This window comes from Lepisma saccharinum, chromosome 13 (assembly GCF_977018435.1).
Source record: "Lepisma saccharinum chromosome 13, izLepSacc3.1, whole genome shotgun sequence".
NCBI lineage: Eukaryota > Metazoa > Arthropoda > Insecta > Zygentoma > Lepismatidae > Lepisma > Lepisma saccharinum.
Window position 1 is genome coordinate 76,591,353 of NC_139241.1, and position 17,157 is coordinate 76,608,509.

The 17,157-nt window shown below is 36.5% G+C and overlaps 1 protein-coding gene across 2 annotated transcripts in view; it reads left to right on the plus strand.

The window, feature by feature from the left end:
- The window catches only part of IKKbeta (inhibitor of nuclear factor kappa B kinase subunit beta), a 234,497-nt gene that overhangs the window by 135,106 nt on the left and 82,234 nt on the right, over positions 1-17,157 (plus strand). The window contains exon 1 of one of the 2 annotated variants that reach the window (XM_083134474.1): positions 16,073-16,306. The exons of the other annotated variant lie outside the window; for it this stretch is intronic. The gene's annotated coding sequence lies outside the window, so the exon portion shown is untranslated. Of the gene's footprint in view, positions 1-16,072; positions 16,307-17,157 lie in introns of those variants that run through there. 2 annotated transcript variants of the gene reach the window in all.

The following is a 17,157-nucleotide window of genomic DNA, read 5'->3' on the forward strand; positions in this document are numbered from 1 at the left end:
TGATTGTAGCTCATAACTCTCAATATTTTCCATTTTATTTATTTATTTATTTATTTTTGTATGTATTTATATTTTAATATTAATTTCTATGATAGCAGTTGTTGTGGCTCCAGCAAAATCAACTAATTCTTCTTTTTCATTAGTGACCATCAACTCAATATAATCTATTCTATTATGGCACACAGGAAAATATAATGTTGGTGATGGAGTGTAGATGATTGGCTTCATGAATTCAGAGTTAGGCTTGAATGTTGCAATAATGCCAGTTTGTTTGTGAGTGCCTATGCCATCTGATTTGGTGACCATACCCTCGGCCACATTACAGTGAATATTCAGAGTCTCTATAGCTAAGAATTTAGGTATATTAATAGCAGTGTGTTTGATGGCTGGTTCAAGTTTTGTGTTGTTCTCGAAGCCTAATAGCTCTCCTATAGTACCCAGATCTACTGTCTCTGTAGCAGACACAATCTCTACTCTGTGAGTGACAGAATTTTGAGTTAATACTATACCTCTGGGTAACTGAGCATTTAGAGTAGACAGATTATACTGCCCTGGAGTGATGACAATGTTTTGGTCACCAACTGCAATCTTGTTGTTATGGTGTGTAATATTGGGGATCAAGTACATGCTATAGAATGCTCTGAGAGCTATTGTTTTGGGATACACTATATCATCATGTAATCTAAGTTTCAATATTGAATTTTGGCTGGTAAGATGGAATACTCCCATGATGTTTTAGATACCACAGGGCCTTTTGAAAATTTTCAATTGATGGTTTATTTATTTGAGACAGATATCTAAGAACAGATAAACACAGATGTCCACAATTAACATCTTTGAAGTTTTGAACACGGGCATTATTGTAATAAAGATTAGTTGATTTTAGATATTTTACTAAATTCTCAGGTGGAATACCTCCAAATGAACCAAACACAAATGCCTCATTGTTTAAATATTTAAGATAACAGATCGAGTGAGTGTCCTGATTTTTGTACTTATCCAAATTGACTATGCCACACTCTTTTTTGAGTGGTTTTTTTGGTAAAGAATCAGACATGTATACACCTCTAAAATGTTTGATGCCCAGTGGCTTAATTAAAGCTTCAATATCTTGGTTGGTAAGCGGCTCTTGTTTTTTTTTAACTTATTTATGGCTTTCTTAAGACCTTTGCCTTGTTTTTCCATAGCCAGATTATGGTGCTTTTGTTCATCTAATTCTGCCTTATTCTTCTTGGCATCTATTACTGTTTTTGCTATAGCAGCCGATCCCCCAGCTAAGCTGCCAACAGCACCGAGTGCTGCTAAAATAGCTGGGATACTAAATATGAAGCCACCTGTATGTGATTTTTTCTAGATTGCTGTAATTTTTTTAATTGAGGGGTACTAAGTAATAATTTCATACCATGGCCCTTGGCAAGACAAGAACTTTTCTTCTTGCGCTGCTTTTTGGTTAGAAGACTATCAATAGTTTTAAGAGATTTAAGACTTGCATAAGGTATCTGATACATAACATCCTTGGCCTTCATTGTTGGTTTATTATATACATATTCAATACTAATATAACAATATACTAATTCAATTAAATTGTAGCCAATTTATTTAATCTATTACAACCCCCACCCCAGTTTTTGTTTGGTGTTCATAGCTATGGTGGTCCCCAATGCTGCAATTCTCTCACTCAAAGAAGCATCTTTGCTTACTAATCTACCAAATACAGCCTCTTCTAATTTCTTGTCTGCCACATGTCGCTTGTCAAGATTGTCATGTGCGTTGTATGCTATGTCATGGTCTTTACAAGCAGCATCTAGGGGATTAACACCAGGGTCCCCTCTGTTTAGTCTATAGTCTAGTTTGGTACCGGGACCACAATACTGATAGCCTGGTATGTGTAGCTCAAATGGCAGCTTGTTTATGATGTCATTAACCAGCCCTCGACCCTCGGAGATATTCCAAAATTTAGGTGGTAGAGTATTAATAATTTTTATAAGATATCCAATCCCCTTAGTGTCATTGACTATAAAATTAGACAATTTGGTGCCTATCATGTCCATAATTCCAACCTTTTCATTGTAAAAATTGTGGTTACCGGCATTTTCTTCCCCAGCTATAACCAGCAACCTATCTACAAGTTTCCTGACATCATCAACTCAGACAAATTCTTTAGGCAGGGTGTTGTACTGTTTGATCCCACTACCTGTCTTGATCTGTGACCATATAAGCTTGATTAAGTTGTTGTATTTTGCTCCACTGCTAGACTTGACTCTTTTTTGTGTGGGGTCATTGTTCTGGTATAGAGCATCTGATTTTATTAATATTTCTTTGTAGTGCTCATAGTCTTGATCTGTATAGCTGCCAGGTCTTTTCCGAGTCATCAGTTCCCACAATCCAGGTGTGCCAGGATACTTAACAAAAGCACCTCTCTCTCCAAGATAAGATTCTGAATATACTATTAGATCATCTCCCATAAATGTTACTCTGAAATTGCCAATTCTATGTATGATGCTACCATCAAGCTCTGTGTCAACATATAAACCAAATACCTTATCTTTGTTGTCTTTAGGTGTGCTTAAATCTTTTTCAGCAAGAAGACCTAATTCAATAGGATCCTGACTAACTTCAATTCTTCGAGGAGGAACAGGACTAGGTGTATGAATACTAGAAAGTGGGCTGATTGGATAATCTAATATGTTCCTAGCAGCTACCGACACAAGCTCTGTGATCAAATTTTGGTTCTGCTCTGTAACAGTTTTGATATTTTTACCTAGTTCACTAATAGTATCAATAATAGGCTGTTCTGTGCGCTTGTGTTGTTCATAGATACCTCGGTTCTCTGATTTCTATCCCTTAAATCTTTTTAGAAGATAGTCTCTTATTTTAAGATCATCAATAATTGGTCTTTTCATGGTTATTTATATATGTTTCAATGTCTAGAAAATTGTTGATTTTATTTCTATATTTACCACTATTAGGTTTTCTTGTCATATCAATTGTGACAAACCCATAACTGTCTTGGTTCCAGCACCTACTGCAAAACTTAGAAAAATTATTGTAGCTCAAGTCCCCACCTACATATTCATCATGTATGTGTTTGAGGTTGGTATGGTTGTAACGGGTTTGACCACTCGTCCGGAAGACCGAAGTCCCCAGTTCGAGGTGCCAAACAACTCTACCGCTGGTCCGTAGGTTCAGGGTTCCGCGGCCGCCCGATTGGACGGTCGTCGGTCCTTGGTTCGCGTCTCCGGTTAAGGAAAACACGATTCCTACCACCAGCTAACGGTTTAATTCCAGGTTCATGTCACCGGGTCGGTTATTTACACCTCCGGCGGTAAGCCACGTCGTGCATAAAGTGGTGCTGTTATTCATTTATACCAATAATAATAATAATAATTGTAATAATAGAAAACTATAACCCTTCTGGTCAATGGAGACAAGCTATACAGCTTCAAACTCAGGACTAAAACCAAAAATATCGACCATACGAGGATATACATCTATACATACATATAAATGAATCAAGAACACCTGTAGGATAACGAATATATACGTGTATTCGGCAAATATAAACACAACAATGATAATGTAACCATTACATATCCCCTCACTCTCATTCTATCATGCACTCACACACACACGCTGCAGGGGTGAACACAATATACCATTACATGATAAAATATCTAACCGCCTCTTTGGTTTATTTTCCGTGTACCTTCGAATTTGAGATTTCTATTAGCCCCTTAGGCTTGCTTTCAATGTAAATAAGCGCGGCCAGCACTCTGTCACGAATGAGACGCGATTAGCTAGGCGTCATAGTTACAAAAGTAAATAATAATTGACATTACACATTGTTGAGGCACTACAATGCAAATAAGCATACACTAAATGAATGACAAGAGGAAATTAAGTTGATTACAAGTACACGAGTGCTGATAATACAAACGACTGTAATATAAACTAGGATATATTAAAAATGATTAAGTTGGCTATATTATTTAGTACCTAGTTTTCTAATACCTATATATCAAAGAGCACGGTAAAAGTCAAATAATTAATTATATAAATACTCGGCGCGAGAATAGGAAAACAATAACAAATAGTAGGTCTTTTACATTTATAGAATTTCGAAGGGTGAGCGAAATAGGTTCTTAATTTATGAAGATTTACAGTACTTTCGATTTGATTGGCCTAAATAATTAGTAGTTGCAGGCAACATTGTTCGATTTCATCTCGCTTTGTGTTATGACGAACCAGTAGCGACGTAGGTGGACAAATGTTCACTCTCACACATAAAGAGAAAACTGGAGGATACTATACCGACTCAATGGCGGCGTGGTCCTCGCTGATGTCAACTGTCCTCGTTGCGGCGTCCCGACGATACTCGTGGCTATGACAGTCTGTCCTCCTGGCGGGCAAAAACTGTCTCTTCGACTTAGACGTAACATTCATTTTTCTTCCTATTTTCCATCGCGGCGACGAAGATGGGCGGAAAAAGCACCTCGCTTCCATCTGTCTGCTCGGGCGTTGCATCCGATCATGGCTTCAATGGCCGTTCGAGGATACGCAGGGCGTCGGGTCGTCTAAGGGCGGACGTCGTTTCATCTCTCTCTTTTCTCTATCTCTTCTTCTTTTCTCGGCGTAACATCCGTCTCACCGTTGTGGTACTTTCGTCTCTCATCTGGGTTGGCAATGCGAGTTGTCGCTGCGGCGTGGCTTTCATCTCAGACGCCGTTATGCAAGCGTCGTGGTGCGGTTCTCTTGACTTAAGGCGTCGTATACTTAAGCAGGCGTCGTGGCTTCTTCTCTTGGCTTCATGGCAGCAGTAATCGGAAACCCGAAGGTCCCGTCCCTCTCGTAGCTTTCTCAGCCGCCCATATTTATTCAATGTCCCTCCTTACAAAAAGGGAAAAACACAACTGGAGCACGTGAAACACGTAATTAACACGGCCTCAATTCCTGGCACTGTCACTGGGATCACACACTCACGGCAATTAACACGACGCGGTCGAAAAGTTAAAACAAAGCAAAGTTCCGTATCTCGCGCAAAGTGACGCGGAGATGGTGTTCGGTCTGAATATGGCGCTAAACTGTGTCGGTCCTCTGGAGTCCAGGGGTATTTAAGGAAAACTTGAAACTTCAAAAATCAACCGCCTCGCAGTTCGTTAGCTTAGAAAAATGCTGGACGGTGGTCTTTCTTCCAGGCTCGTTGTCCACTTGGGAGGTTTGGGGGTGAAGAGAAAAAAAACAGAGCAGTCCTCACACGTGTTGCGACAGAACTCCCCCTCGGTCAGCAACTTGGACGTTGTTCCATTCGTTGAGCATGTAAAAGTCACCCTTAGTGTCAAAAATTCCACAACTCGCTATTGTTTTCCTACCCTCGCCGTCTAGAACCGAAAATCCAAGAATAGCCAAAAAGCACAACTGGCTACAGAAAGTTGTTAAAGAGTATTTACGAAATTCTAAAATACACTCACATAAACTACGAAAAAGACTGGTGACAAAAGTAATTGTCACATGGTCTTGATGAAACACACATATAAAATTGCTGTTGTCTCGGATCAGCTGTTTTGGTATTTTAGAAAAAGTCTGTGCCAAGTAGAAGCAATCTATGTTTTTGTGTCGGCCCTGTGTAAAGAAATTTCTAACCTTGTTTTGGTTTTCCAGTATAATATCATCAAACACAACAACAGAGTTATCAAGACAGTCATGGAGTGGCTTAACATCTGATTCAAAAGTGGTTATATCCAGTCCATCATATAGCTTCATCAGCTGCTGATATTTTAATTGTTCCAAGATCTTAGAGAAGACATACAAGTGCCTGTTTTTCCAGTCTAACTAGTTGGGTGCCAATAAAAAATTATCAATCATTAGTGTAGTTTTACCACAAGCCGATGGCCCAACAATAAGACATCTAATATTATCAGGCAGCAACTTGCCATTTCTTTTAGTCTGCTGTTCAGGCTCTGGTAGTCTCTTTATAACATCCCAGGTGTTCATAGTATCACTTGGTCTTCCTTGATCCAGCTGTGTTCTGTGAGTCCTAGCCATTTGACAAGTATCTTGTTGCCTTTTCTGCGAATGAATTTTTCTATAAGATATGTGTCAGACTGCTTAGTTTTGCTGAGTTCTTCTTCATAGAACCTGCCTTTGAGAATTTCTCCTCGATGGTCTTTTATTATATATGTGTTACGGGTCCCAGGTTTAACTTGAACCACTGTAAATAATTCAGTGCTCCAGTTTCTGGTAAAGCCTCTTTTGAATAAGTGCTTATATTTGCTGATTCTTACTTGATCACCAATCTTGTATTTTGCTTTTCTGGTTGTTGGTTGGTATCTAGGATAGTATACAGTACTGATCAATTGCTGCTCATCAGATAAAGTTACCTCAGAGGGCTTCATGTTGATTGTGGTGTGGACTGAGTTGCTATATTGATTTAGAAGTTCTGGTAGGATAGTAAGCCATTTATAATTACCTTGAAGGGTAAATTGTTTATACATATGATTTTTTAGAGTTCTGTTGAATCTTTCTACAATAGAGGCCTTGAGATCACTGTAACTCGAGTAATGTTTTATTGACTGGCTTTTAATAAATTGTTGGAACACCAAATTATAGAATTCTTTGCCATTATCTGTTTGTAGATAGCGTGGTGATCTTCCACTCTGATTAATAATTGTCCTGAAGGCTTCTGTAACACATTTTCCAGTCTTAGATTTGAGCGGCAAAGCCCAGGCATATTTTGAAAATGTATCTATAACAGTAAGTATATACTTGTAGCCTTTGTTGATCTTGTCTAAGTTTTTCAGCTGTCCCCCATGAGGGGCCATCTCAACTAAGTCAGACTGCCATAAATCATCTATGCCTTTTGTAACCACTGGCAGTCGCTTATAGTTATGTCTGGCTGGTCTGTGTAATTCATCAACAATAATTTGTCTAGACATAGTATGTAAACAAGAATATTGCAACTATGGGGTGTTCAGCAGCTGATTCTACAGGATTTTCTAAATATAATTTGTCTCCTATTTGTATATTAAATTCAAGAGAACCATCATCTTCAGCATAAGCTGTCTCTAATGTATTGGGGTCTGTAAAATCCTCTAACTCTACACTAGTGACCTTTGGTTTGTTGTCAGCATTGGTTATTGATAAAGTAGGGTAGTGGTGAGCCTGTGGTTGTAGCCAATATTTGATCTTGATTGGTCTGAGTGTGCCCCCAACAAAAAACTGGTAATAAAATTGTGCAGGGGACAGCATATACAGTCTACCACTTGGTGTAAATGGTGAATCATATTCTTTGTTGGGGATACTGTTTAATTCAAGGATTACTGTATGCTTAGGATTCTCGATTAGGCCAGTTATTTCTTTTTCTGCTGTAAGCAATCTACTCATTACAGATTCAAGATGCTCATTGATAGTCCTAACAATCTCATCGTGGCCTGGTTTGATTCTTATGTCCACAGCAAGTTTCTTGTATTATTGCACAATCTCTTGAAGCTTCGTGGCAAAAACAGACTGAGCATTTGCTTGGTTGGATTCCATGGTCCCTAGCTGTTGCTTGATGTTGGCTACAATTTGCTGTAGATTTTCAACAACAGCCAATTTTGAACTTTGGGCTGTAAGATCATGGACTTGTCTTCTGATATCCTCAAACAGAGCATAAAGTTCATTAATATGTTGATTGGTTGGTAGAGTGGCTATTGTCTGAGTAAGCTGTTTGATCTCAGTTTGAATATTCTTGATATCTTCTGATTTCAATATGCGATTCACTGCTCTCTTAATATTTTTAAGTTCTTGTGATGTAGGCAGATTGGCTACAGTATTCTGCAAAGACTCCAGGGCTAATTTCACAGCATTTAATTCAGAAGCATCAGCCACACTACGCATAGCATCTTGAAGCAGAGCTATGTCTGCCTGAGTAGGTGTTGTGTTGTAAAATTTCAAGTTTTGTTTGGATATCATCGATCAAATGATGAAAATGAGATAGCTCAGATTCAGTGTTGAGGTTTTCAAGTTTGGTGATTTGTTGCTGGACACTGACAAGAGTGTCTACAATACCAGGTAGGCGGGATTCTAGAGTTTCTTGTACATTTGTCAGATCACTTTGTACTGCTGCTATGGTACCCTCAAGGTAGGTTATGGTACTCTGAATTTTTCCAAAATTTTCATATGTCTCAAGTTGCAGCTTGATGTTGGCAACACTAGGAGTTATAGCACTCAGAGCATCAGAAGATGGTAGGTTGTTCATAAAATTCTCAAATGTCTCAATTTTTCTTTAACCTCGGCTATGGCATTGTTTAAGGGGTCCAGATTAGGTATCTGTAGTGATTGAATTTGTTCTTTTAGAGTAGAAATTACTAGATCAAAATCTTCTTGTGACTTTATGCTTTTGACAATTGTTTGGAGCTGTGTCTGGACACTACCAATCTGCTCTTCTAGTTGTTGTTTCAGTTGCTCAGAGTTGGTAGCCTGAGTTTTTAATTTGGCTTGAAGAGCTGCTACAGTCTCCTCTAAACTTTGAAAATTATCCAATGTGGCCAAGTCAGTACATTTTTGAAGCAGTAATTTAAGTTCTGAGTCAATTTTAAGAAGAGGGTCCATGCATTGTGATTGTAAATTAGTAATTTCTAGTTGAAGACTGGCATTGAGTGTGGTTTGTAAAGCTTGTAAATCACTTCTTATTTTTTTAACTCTGACGTCAAGCATCAGAATCTCATCACTGTGATCTTCATGTCTTGTATGGCCAAATATATCATTAGGCATTTTTGTTTTTGTTTTAGTGGTTATTCATTATAAAATATGTAATTCTTAATTCTATAAAAAAAGGTATAAGCTTGTCATAATATCCTGGGACCTCAATATATAAACAGTCACCGGCAGAGACAGTATATACAGTGCCAGAAACCATGATTGAGTGCTTAATTCTATAAATATTTCTCCCTACTGAAACCTTGACATCACCCTCGGGAGTTGTAATAAATTGTAATTGACCACCTATAGGTAATTGGTAATGGTTTAAGTTATTGTTAAATATGTATAATGTTTTACCTGTTTTATCATCAATATCTGTAAGAATGCTATTTAGATGAATAATTAACAAACCACTTAGTTTAGATTTTATATCAGGAGAGGGTGCTGGTGTTGGTAGGTCCATAATAGCTTGTTTTTTGAATCCAAATAAGTTCATTGGCATGTTTATTTATTTCAAATTATGCTTTGTGAGTGGGCATTGATTGTCACTTATCAAGTCACAATGCCCCCATGGTAGAGTATGTATGCCACATGATAAAATACATCTCTTATCATCATGTGGGTCTAGAGCCACTTTTCTTACAATATTGGTAGTCAACAAGTGATCCACACTCTGAATTCTATATTCTGATGTTCTGATTAACCTCTGTGATTTGAGACAATTTTTGTAATCTTCAAATTCAAGCTCTTTGTCTACAATTTCTCTACCAATGCCCTTGGCTTTTTTGGCAACAGCACCACTACATGTTTCAAAACCATACATTTTAGCCCTTAGCCCAGCAAATCCTACAATAACATCGCCAAGGGTCTCATCTTTTAACTTGCCAGGCACCTTTTTGTTGTGGGGTTGAATCTTTGTATGTTCACTAGTATCAAAATATTTAAACAATTCAAGCTGTGATATATCTTTATAAACATCTTCTGTTTGAATATCAAGAATAAAACTATCTGTGTCCATGTACATCAATTTTACACGATCACCATTAAAAGGTTGCAACACATCATAATAGAGTTTTAACATATGTAATTTAGCCAATTCTAATATCACAGCCCCTACATAAATAGGTTTATCAAACTTAATCTTTGTTTTTTTTCATATTAAAAAGTGTCATATTTTCATCATAAATTCTTCTATAATTAAAATTAGGCTTTGCCACCAATTTTTTGCTCCGGCTAAGGTCGGTAACTAATTTAACATCACTATGTTTTCTAACATTTTCTATAGTTTTGCCATACACTGAATTGACCATTAATTTAAACAATGTTTTATCAAATTGGCTTACTGCACATGTTCGAAGCTCGGTGTTCGTATCAATATATGGATTCAACCAGGGCCTCCCCCGTGGCGCAGTGGTAGCGTCATTGCCTTGTAATCAAGGGGTCCCGGGTTCGATACCCGGTGGAGGCACAAGTGGTTCGGATCCCACTTTAAACTGTAGGTCCAGTCCCGGTTAGCCTTACTGTGCATAAAGTGGACTTAAAACACCAACTCAAACCAATATGGATTCAACCATCTTGAGTGCCTGAACCTCAAGACTTTGCCAACATTGGTTACTTGAACACTGTGATGCATCAGGAACTGAAGGTTTTTGTAATATATTACATAACTCTGTTTTGGCTCCAGAGTCATCATTAGCTTCTTTTGTTTAGAGCCAGGTGAACACTTAACTTCAGGATTTGGGGGCAGATCAGAAAACTTGTTGTGTAAATTATCAGGAATTATCAGATCAACCTCTAAGAACAGGCCATAATTACTGTCATCAAAATCCTGAAGATTTTCAATACTAAAATGTTCAACCCACTCAAGCCCTGCATATGGCAGTTTATCCATCATAGCATGCCCATACAAGCTGTGAGCATCCACATAAAGTATATAATTTGATGGCAGTGCTGGATCATAATCAGAAATATATTTGTTGTTAGCTCTGGCATATCTTTGAGAACATTGCACCATGCCTCCTCGTATACATTGTTCCATAAACAGATACATGTCTTGATCCTGGATAAGATCCAATTGCATTTTAGTGTTTAAAAACATTGCAGACCATGCTAGGCCCGGAGCACTGTAAAAATACATTGGATCCAGCTTATAATTTTGCATGGAAGATTTTCTGAATGCCTGCAGTATATCAGCTAAGAGGGTCACATCAAGTTTTAAATAAGCCTTGTGATAATCACCAAATGTCTGGCATTTTAAATTGTTCCACATCAATTGGGCATGGTGATAATCATCATCAGTGATTCCAGATGCTCTGAGTTTACTGTAGAACTTTTTTTGTGGTGGCAGAGCACACTCATCAAATTTAGAAAAATCTGTAACAGTCATATGGGTATACACCTTTTCGCCTAATTAATTTCAAGTCCTGATTTGGAAACGTGTCACAAGTAATTTTAAATTGATCATCAGATAATTTACTGGCCAGAGTAGCCAAGCTAGCCGACAAAATTCTGTATGAATCAAGAAATCTTAAGTGAATAGGAACACCATTAACTTTAATTATTTTGCTAATAGCTATATATTTCTCATCATTTTCTGCTAAAATATTTAAATTCTGCTTGTCAAACCCCTCGTACCTGATCAGATGATGAAAACCATAATTGGATGCACCATGACAAAATATTGGGATAAATTTTGGTCTCTGGATCTTAATATTACAACTATTACACAGAGCCATTAAGAATTTACCATTTGTATGGGAATGGTGTTTTTTCCTTGATATTTGTATTTGAAAATTTAAAATCACATACCGGGCATTTTTCTGCATTGTTAAAATTTTGAATTTGTTCTTCTGTTAAAGACATCATAGGTTTTGATTTTAATAAGATATTAGATGCTATGTCATGGCACTCATTTTCTATTCTATGTGCAAATCCTTTGATGGCATTTGGTCCCATATATAAGTGTGGTTTACTAACAACACCATTCTGTATAACTATATTACAAAAACTAGAAGGTTCATGTAACTGGTATGATGTAATTGAAGATTCATCAAGATCTGGGCTGCAGAATGCAAGGGGTTTGAGGTTTGATTCAAAATCACAAACTATATATGCTGGGTGTTCTAACAAAGCTTCAAATTTTTGGAATTTGGCATTTTCATTTGGCTTAGGCATAACCATATGAACAGGTTTATGGTTGCCACAGTATTTTAAATGTTCAACTAACTTGTTTTTAGCAATTTCAACATTCTCTTCACGAACCCCATTTACCATTTTTTGACCATCAAATACAGTTAAACATCTTCGGCACAACTTGAATATTCTATTAGATTTGTCTAGTTGTTTTCTAACTAAAGCTTCAAGACTGCGTATTAGAGTGTAATGATATGTGCTATCCCCTTCAATTAATAGCAAATCAATCGGAACATCAGAATCATCATTAAGTGTACTAATTCTGAGAGGTTCTATCAAGCAATTCCCAGCACCAGTAGAACAAATAAATACATTAATAGATAATGGTTTACCATTGATATCTCTGGCCTTTTTTTCAAATGTATCAATATTTTGAACAGACATTGAATATTCTAAGCCCTCCATTGCATCATCAAAATCATGTTCATGCTGTTTATAATAACTTATTCTCTTTGGATGATTTAAAACTGGAAACAAAGCAGCTAAAATACACCACAAAAAGCATTTCTCATCATTATTTTCTAGGTTAAGCACAGCTTTTTTGTTTTTAATATTGGCAGGTAATGGCACATATGTAGAACCTTGTAATGGGTTAAATTTAGAAATATTAATATATAACTTGTGTGGAGTTCCACATAAACTCCATCCTGATTCTTTAGCAGCAAACTCAGAATGTTTAATATTTCATTGCTCTATCAACCTGCTTATTATTTTGTCTAAATTTGTATTTGAATATATAGCTACAGTTTCTGTTATGTGGGGCTGTGTAAATTTTGTTCCATTTGATTTCTTATATTGTGTAAATAATTTGAAAGATAGTTTATAAGAGCCATTTTGTACATTTAGAATAGCTTGCATACCAGGATTTATATTGTTTAAAAAATTCTTAATATCACATCTTGGCTCTGATATAAAACGGTAATCCTTTAGTTGGCCATTAAAACTGCTATGGATAGGTGCATTGCGGGGCTGCTTTGCTGGTTTATGATTAACAGGTGTTTCAAGTTTTCTTTTTAGACCAGATGAAGATGTAGATGGCTGAGATAAAGTAGAAGACTGTACATAACAATTATTTTTATGTTTATATAAGAAATATTCCAGACTATATTTTCTATGGCATTTTGGGCATATTTTTGTGGGTGTTCTATATTTTTCTGGATCACAATTCTTTTGGTGCCTAGCCTAATTAGAGCTAGATATATTTTTATTGCATTGATTATAATATTTTTGATTTGGCATTTTGTTATAAGATTTCTTGGGGTTCAAATTAAAACTTTATACTTAATATAAAATATTAATTGTGTTTAATAATATGCTTTGTATACTTAATATGTTAATATTTTTTATTATTGGTTTATTATATAAGATTTCTTGGGGATTAAATTAAAACTCTATACTTAATATAAAATATCAATTGGTTTTAGCAGTGTACTTTGTATATTTATTGTATATATTTAGTATGTTAATATTATTAGTTTTGAGGTTGGTTTATTATATCAGATTTCTTGGGATTCAAATCAAAATTTTATACTTAATAAAACTATGACAAATTGTAAAACTAATAGCATACCTGCACGAAGGTAGAATAAGTATTGATCTACAGAAGCACTGACCTACAGAATCACTGACCTACTCCACCATGTCGTGATGTGCATGTAAGGCAATGACCTAATGCCGGTATTGATTATGTATAACAAGCTGGGACAGATTGCAACAGCAGCAAGCCAGACTCTAAATATAAATAGATTACAACAAATACAAGATGGATGTATCAAATATCAGACTCTTTTATATAATATATAAGAGTCTTGTTCAGTATACCAGAAATATGTTTAATATAAATAATAAGAAATTCGGTATATCAAACCAAACAGAGCTATAGTATGAGGAGCACTAGAACAACACCTCTATACACTTCAACTATTCTCACAATATTAACTGATCTGTAATGCAAGAACTCTTTAAATAGCCTAAGCTCAGACCGCATCTGAAACAGTGAGCCAATCAGAAGACACGCATTACATCATAACCAACCAATCACATGCCTAATAATTTTGTTGGATAGTATTGAATAATAATTTGTTGCACAATATGATGCAATAGAAGTAGACCAGAAGTAGACTTCTATGTGTATGTGTATGTGTATATAAGATTATACTTTACAGAATATTATATTAAAAGCAATAAGCTCTTAAGAACATCTTGGCTTAGTTTTAAGTGTGGCCAAAACAGTATCGAGAAAAGCATATTTTTAACAAACTTATAAACAACAATTTAGCAAATTCAGGTTTAGCCACATCAATCTGAGGGGGGTCGTACTTTCTCAGGAGCTTTTTTTACAAAAATCGTAGGTTATACACAGTAGCAATAAGATTTTATAGACATTTTGCCTTAGTTTTAAGTATTTCTATTCAGTCAAAATACCTCGTACTTTCTCGGCTTTATAATATCATCAATTACACTACTGAAGCGGGAAACATCTCCCAACGTAACAATTTCCACTTCAATGAAAGGACATTCACAAAAGAACAGTCATGCCCAGGTCGAGAGTCAAACCTGGAACATGCGACTTCCTCAGATAAATCATGAATTTTGTGTATAATAATTACAATGTCAGTTCATTCGTGGTAATTCTGAATCGGCGTGTTTGGTTTGCACATATAAGCAGGATAATATCTAGTTTTCGAGGGTTCGTAGCGTTGAAACGAGGAGTCAAACAAACAAAAAAAAAACATTAAGAAAAGGTTTTTTTGTCTTTATAATCGCTATGCACTGTGAAAGTTTGTACGATAACCCTTTGCATACGTTGTAAATTCTATATTTTTCAGACTTGAGACGAGAAACGAGACGGATGTTTATAAATGGAGACGAGACTGTCAACGAGACATTTACAAATAAACACGAGACAGACATTTACAACTCTCAACTTTCATCTCTCGTCTCGATAGAATCCCTAGTGGTGAAGTTGTGAACCAACCAATTAATGCGTTCCGGTAAAGGGATGAGCAGGCCTTTCTTCGCAGTACAGAATTCAAAATGTATCGTACCATTTCAGAATGGGATATAATGTTATACACAATATTTCCTTGTAATAATTATACATAAACTAAGTATTGCTATGTACTGTGCAACTGATGTAATCTTCTCAATGTATTTTCTCTTGTCTTCACAAAAATATTTGATCATAATTTGCGTAACAGAAATGAAACACAAACTGAAATTGCTATATGGAAAAGAAAGTAAAATATGCTTTATAAATAAAGTGAAGAATGTGAAAATTCTTATTTTGTACTACATAGTTAACGGTAAATTGCGATAAATAAGTTTAAAATATATTTTTGAAAATTTGGTCAGTAATAAATAAATTTTACAAGCAATATTTTTCGCATGACCTGAGAACACACACGCAGCAGAACCTGGCAGAACCATTTCATTTATCTTGCACGTAAGCAACAGGGATATTTAATAGAAGTATGATCATTACAAAGCATAACTTTCCCTTCCACTATCGCTCCTTCTTCCATTATTTAAATCTGTACAGATTTGTAAAACTGCTGCACACGTTGGCTCTCCGCCGTGGCTACCTCCCAGTACACTGGACGCTCGAAACAGACGACAAACGAGCTCTCTCTAAGCAGTGACGTATTAACATGGCGGGGCGTGTTTTCAGCGCAACGCTAGCCTCGCAACTTTGGAATTCTCGTTTTTGCCTTAAACTGAATGCAGAGAAACGCGATAACTTGCAGGGATCATTTTTCCAGGGTGTAGTTTTTAAAACTGCTGAAAAAAAAGAGTGGAAATGTCGATTGGTGTAAAATCTTGTCCCCTCCAAAGATTCCCATGACGCAGGCGCATCATTAATTCCTTCTGTGGGCACCCCTGCTCAGGATCAGGATGCTTGCCCTGCACCCCCCCCCCCCCCCCAGCTCTCTAGCCACGACCGGAACGCCAGAATTTCATATTGAAAATGTATTTTATTGATTATTTTTTTGTGTCAACACTGTTTAGATAAAAATGCCTTACTTTACTTCACAAAAGTCGAAAATTAATGCATGTGAACATGAACAATACGCTGTGCATTTCTCTACTTAAAGTACATAATCTATATGCTAATATTGAGGATTAGTTAGACATCAGATAATCCAATAAGGAAACGTCATCACCAGGAAGAGTGTTCGTTGAGTACGTACCCATTAAGTAACTGGAGTGTCTCCCTTCCAGTGCTCGGAAGGAACCGAAACTTAATTGTTTTGATTGTTACAGTGTATATAATTTTCATGTGAAGGTTTTATTTTCATCAACACAAGTGGGATAATGTAAAGAATAATACAACGTGTAGTATTTAAGCTGTGGAATATTGAAGTTGAGCATAAAACTTCACAACATATACTGTCGACCAGTTTTTCTGCATCTGCTTGTCGAAAACTTGTTTACAGTGAGTATTTTTATTGAATATGTATATTGTCCGTTTCTAATTTTCTTTTTATTAATAAATATATAGCATTTTGTACATGTATATTTATTCTAAGGTCATCAGAGCGAACTTCTAGAAATCACAATCTACATTTATGACTGAGCGTCAAAAGGATGTGGATTTCCCCAATCCGGTCAACACCCTGTTTTGCGTTGTTTTTATCTTGTGACGGATGACAGTAACTCTAGCACGTCAAGTTTTAGGTAACTGTTTGATCTTGGGAGAACGGATTTCTTCAATTTTACAGAAGAAACTACTTACGGAAATGAGTTTCTGTAGCATTTTCAAAGATCGTCGAGGTATTTTCTTTCATCGTTGAATCTATTTGACCGGGAATTCATGTATTTTCGAAGAGAAATATATCTCCGACGCACAATTGCCGTTCTTCCTCTACGTCGTTGTTCCGTACGTTTGATGACGTAACCCCCTGTCAGTGTTTCCAACCACGTCGTTGTTTTGCAAGAAGTGAAGGTGATTTTTTTTTTTTAAAGCTGTATAGCATTGTTTTACGAACAAAATTTTAACTATGCTTGCCTAACATTGCCGGAAATGGTTCGTGGGGCTATCCGTAAATGGTTTCTGGGGCTATCCGTCAATGGTTTCTGGGGCTATCCTTCAATGGTTTCTGGGGCTATTCAGGTATTTTTCGGTTACGAAGGTTGGAAACACTGCATACCCACTGATGATGCACGACGTGCCAAGCTGTGCCCGCCATATTGTGTCTTACGGAAGCGAAAGAAGGAAGAACAATAAACACTCGTAATGTGAAAAATTGAAATTATTTCCACGAGAGAAGCAAAATCCCACCTTAA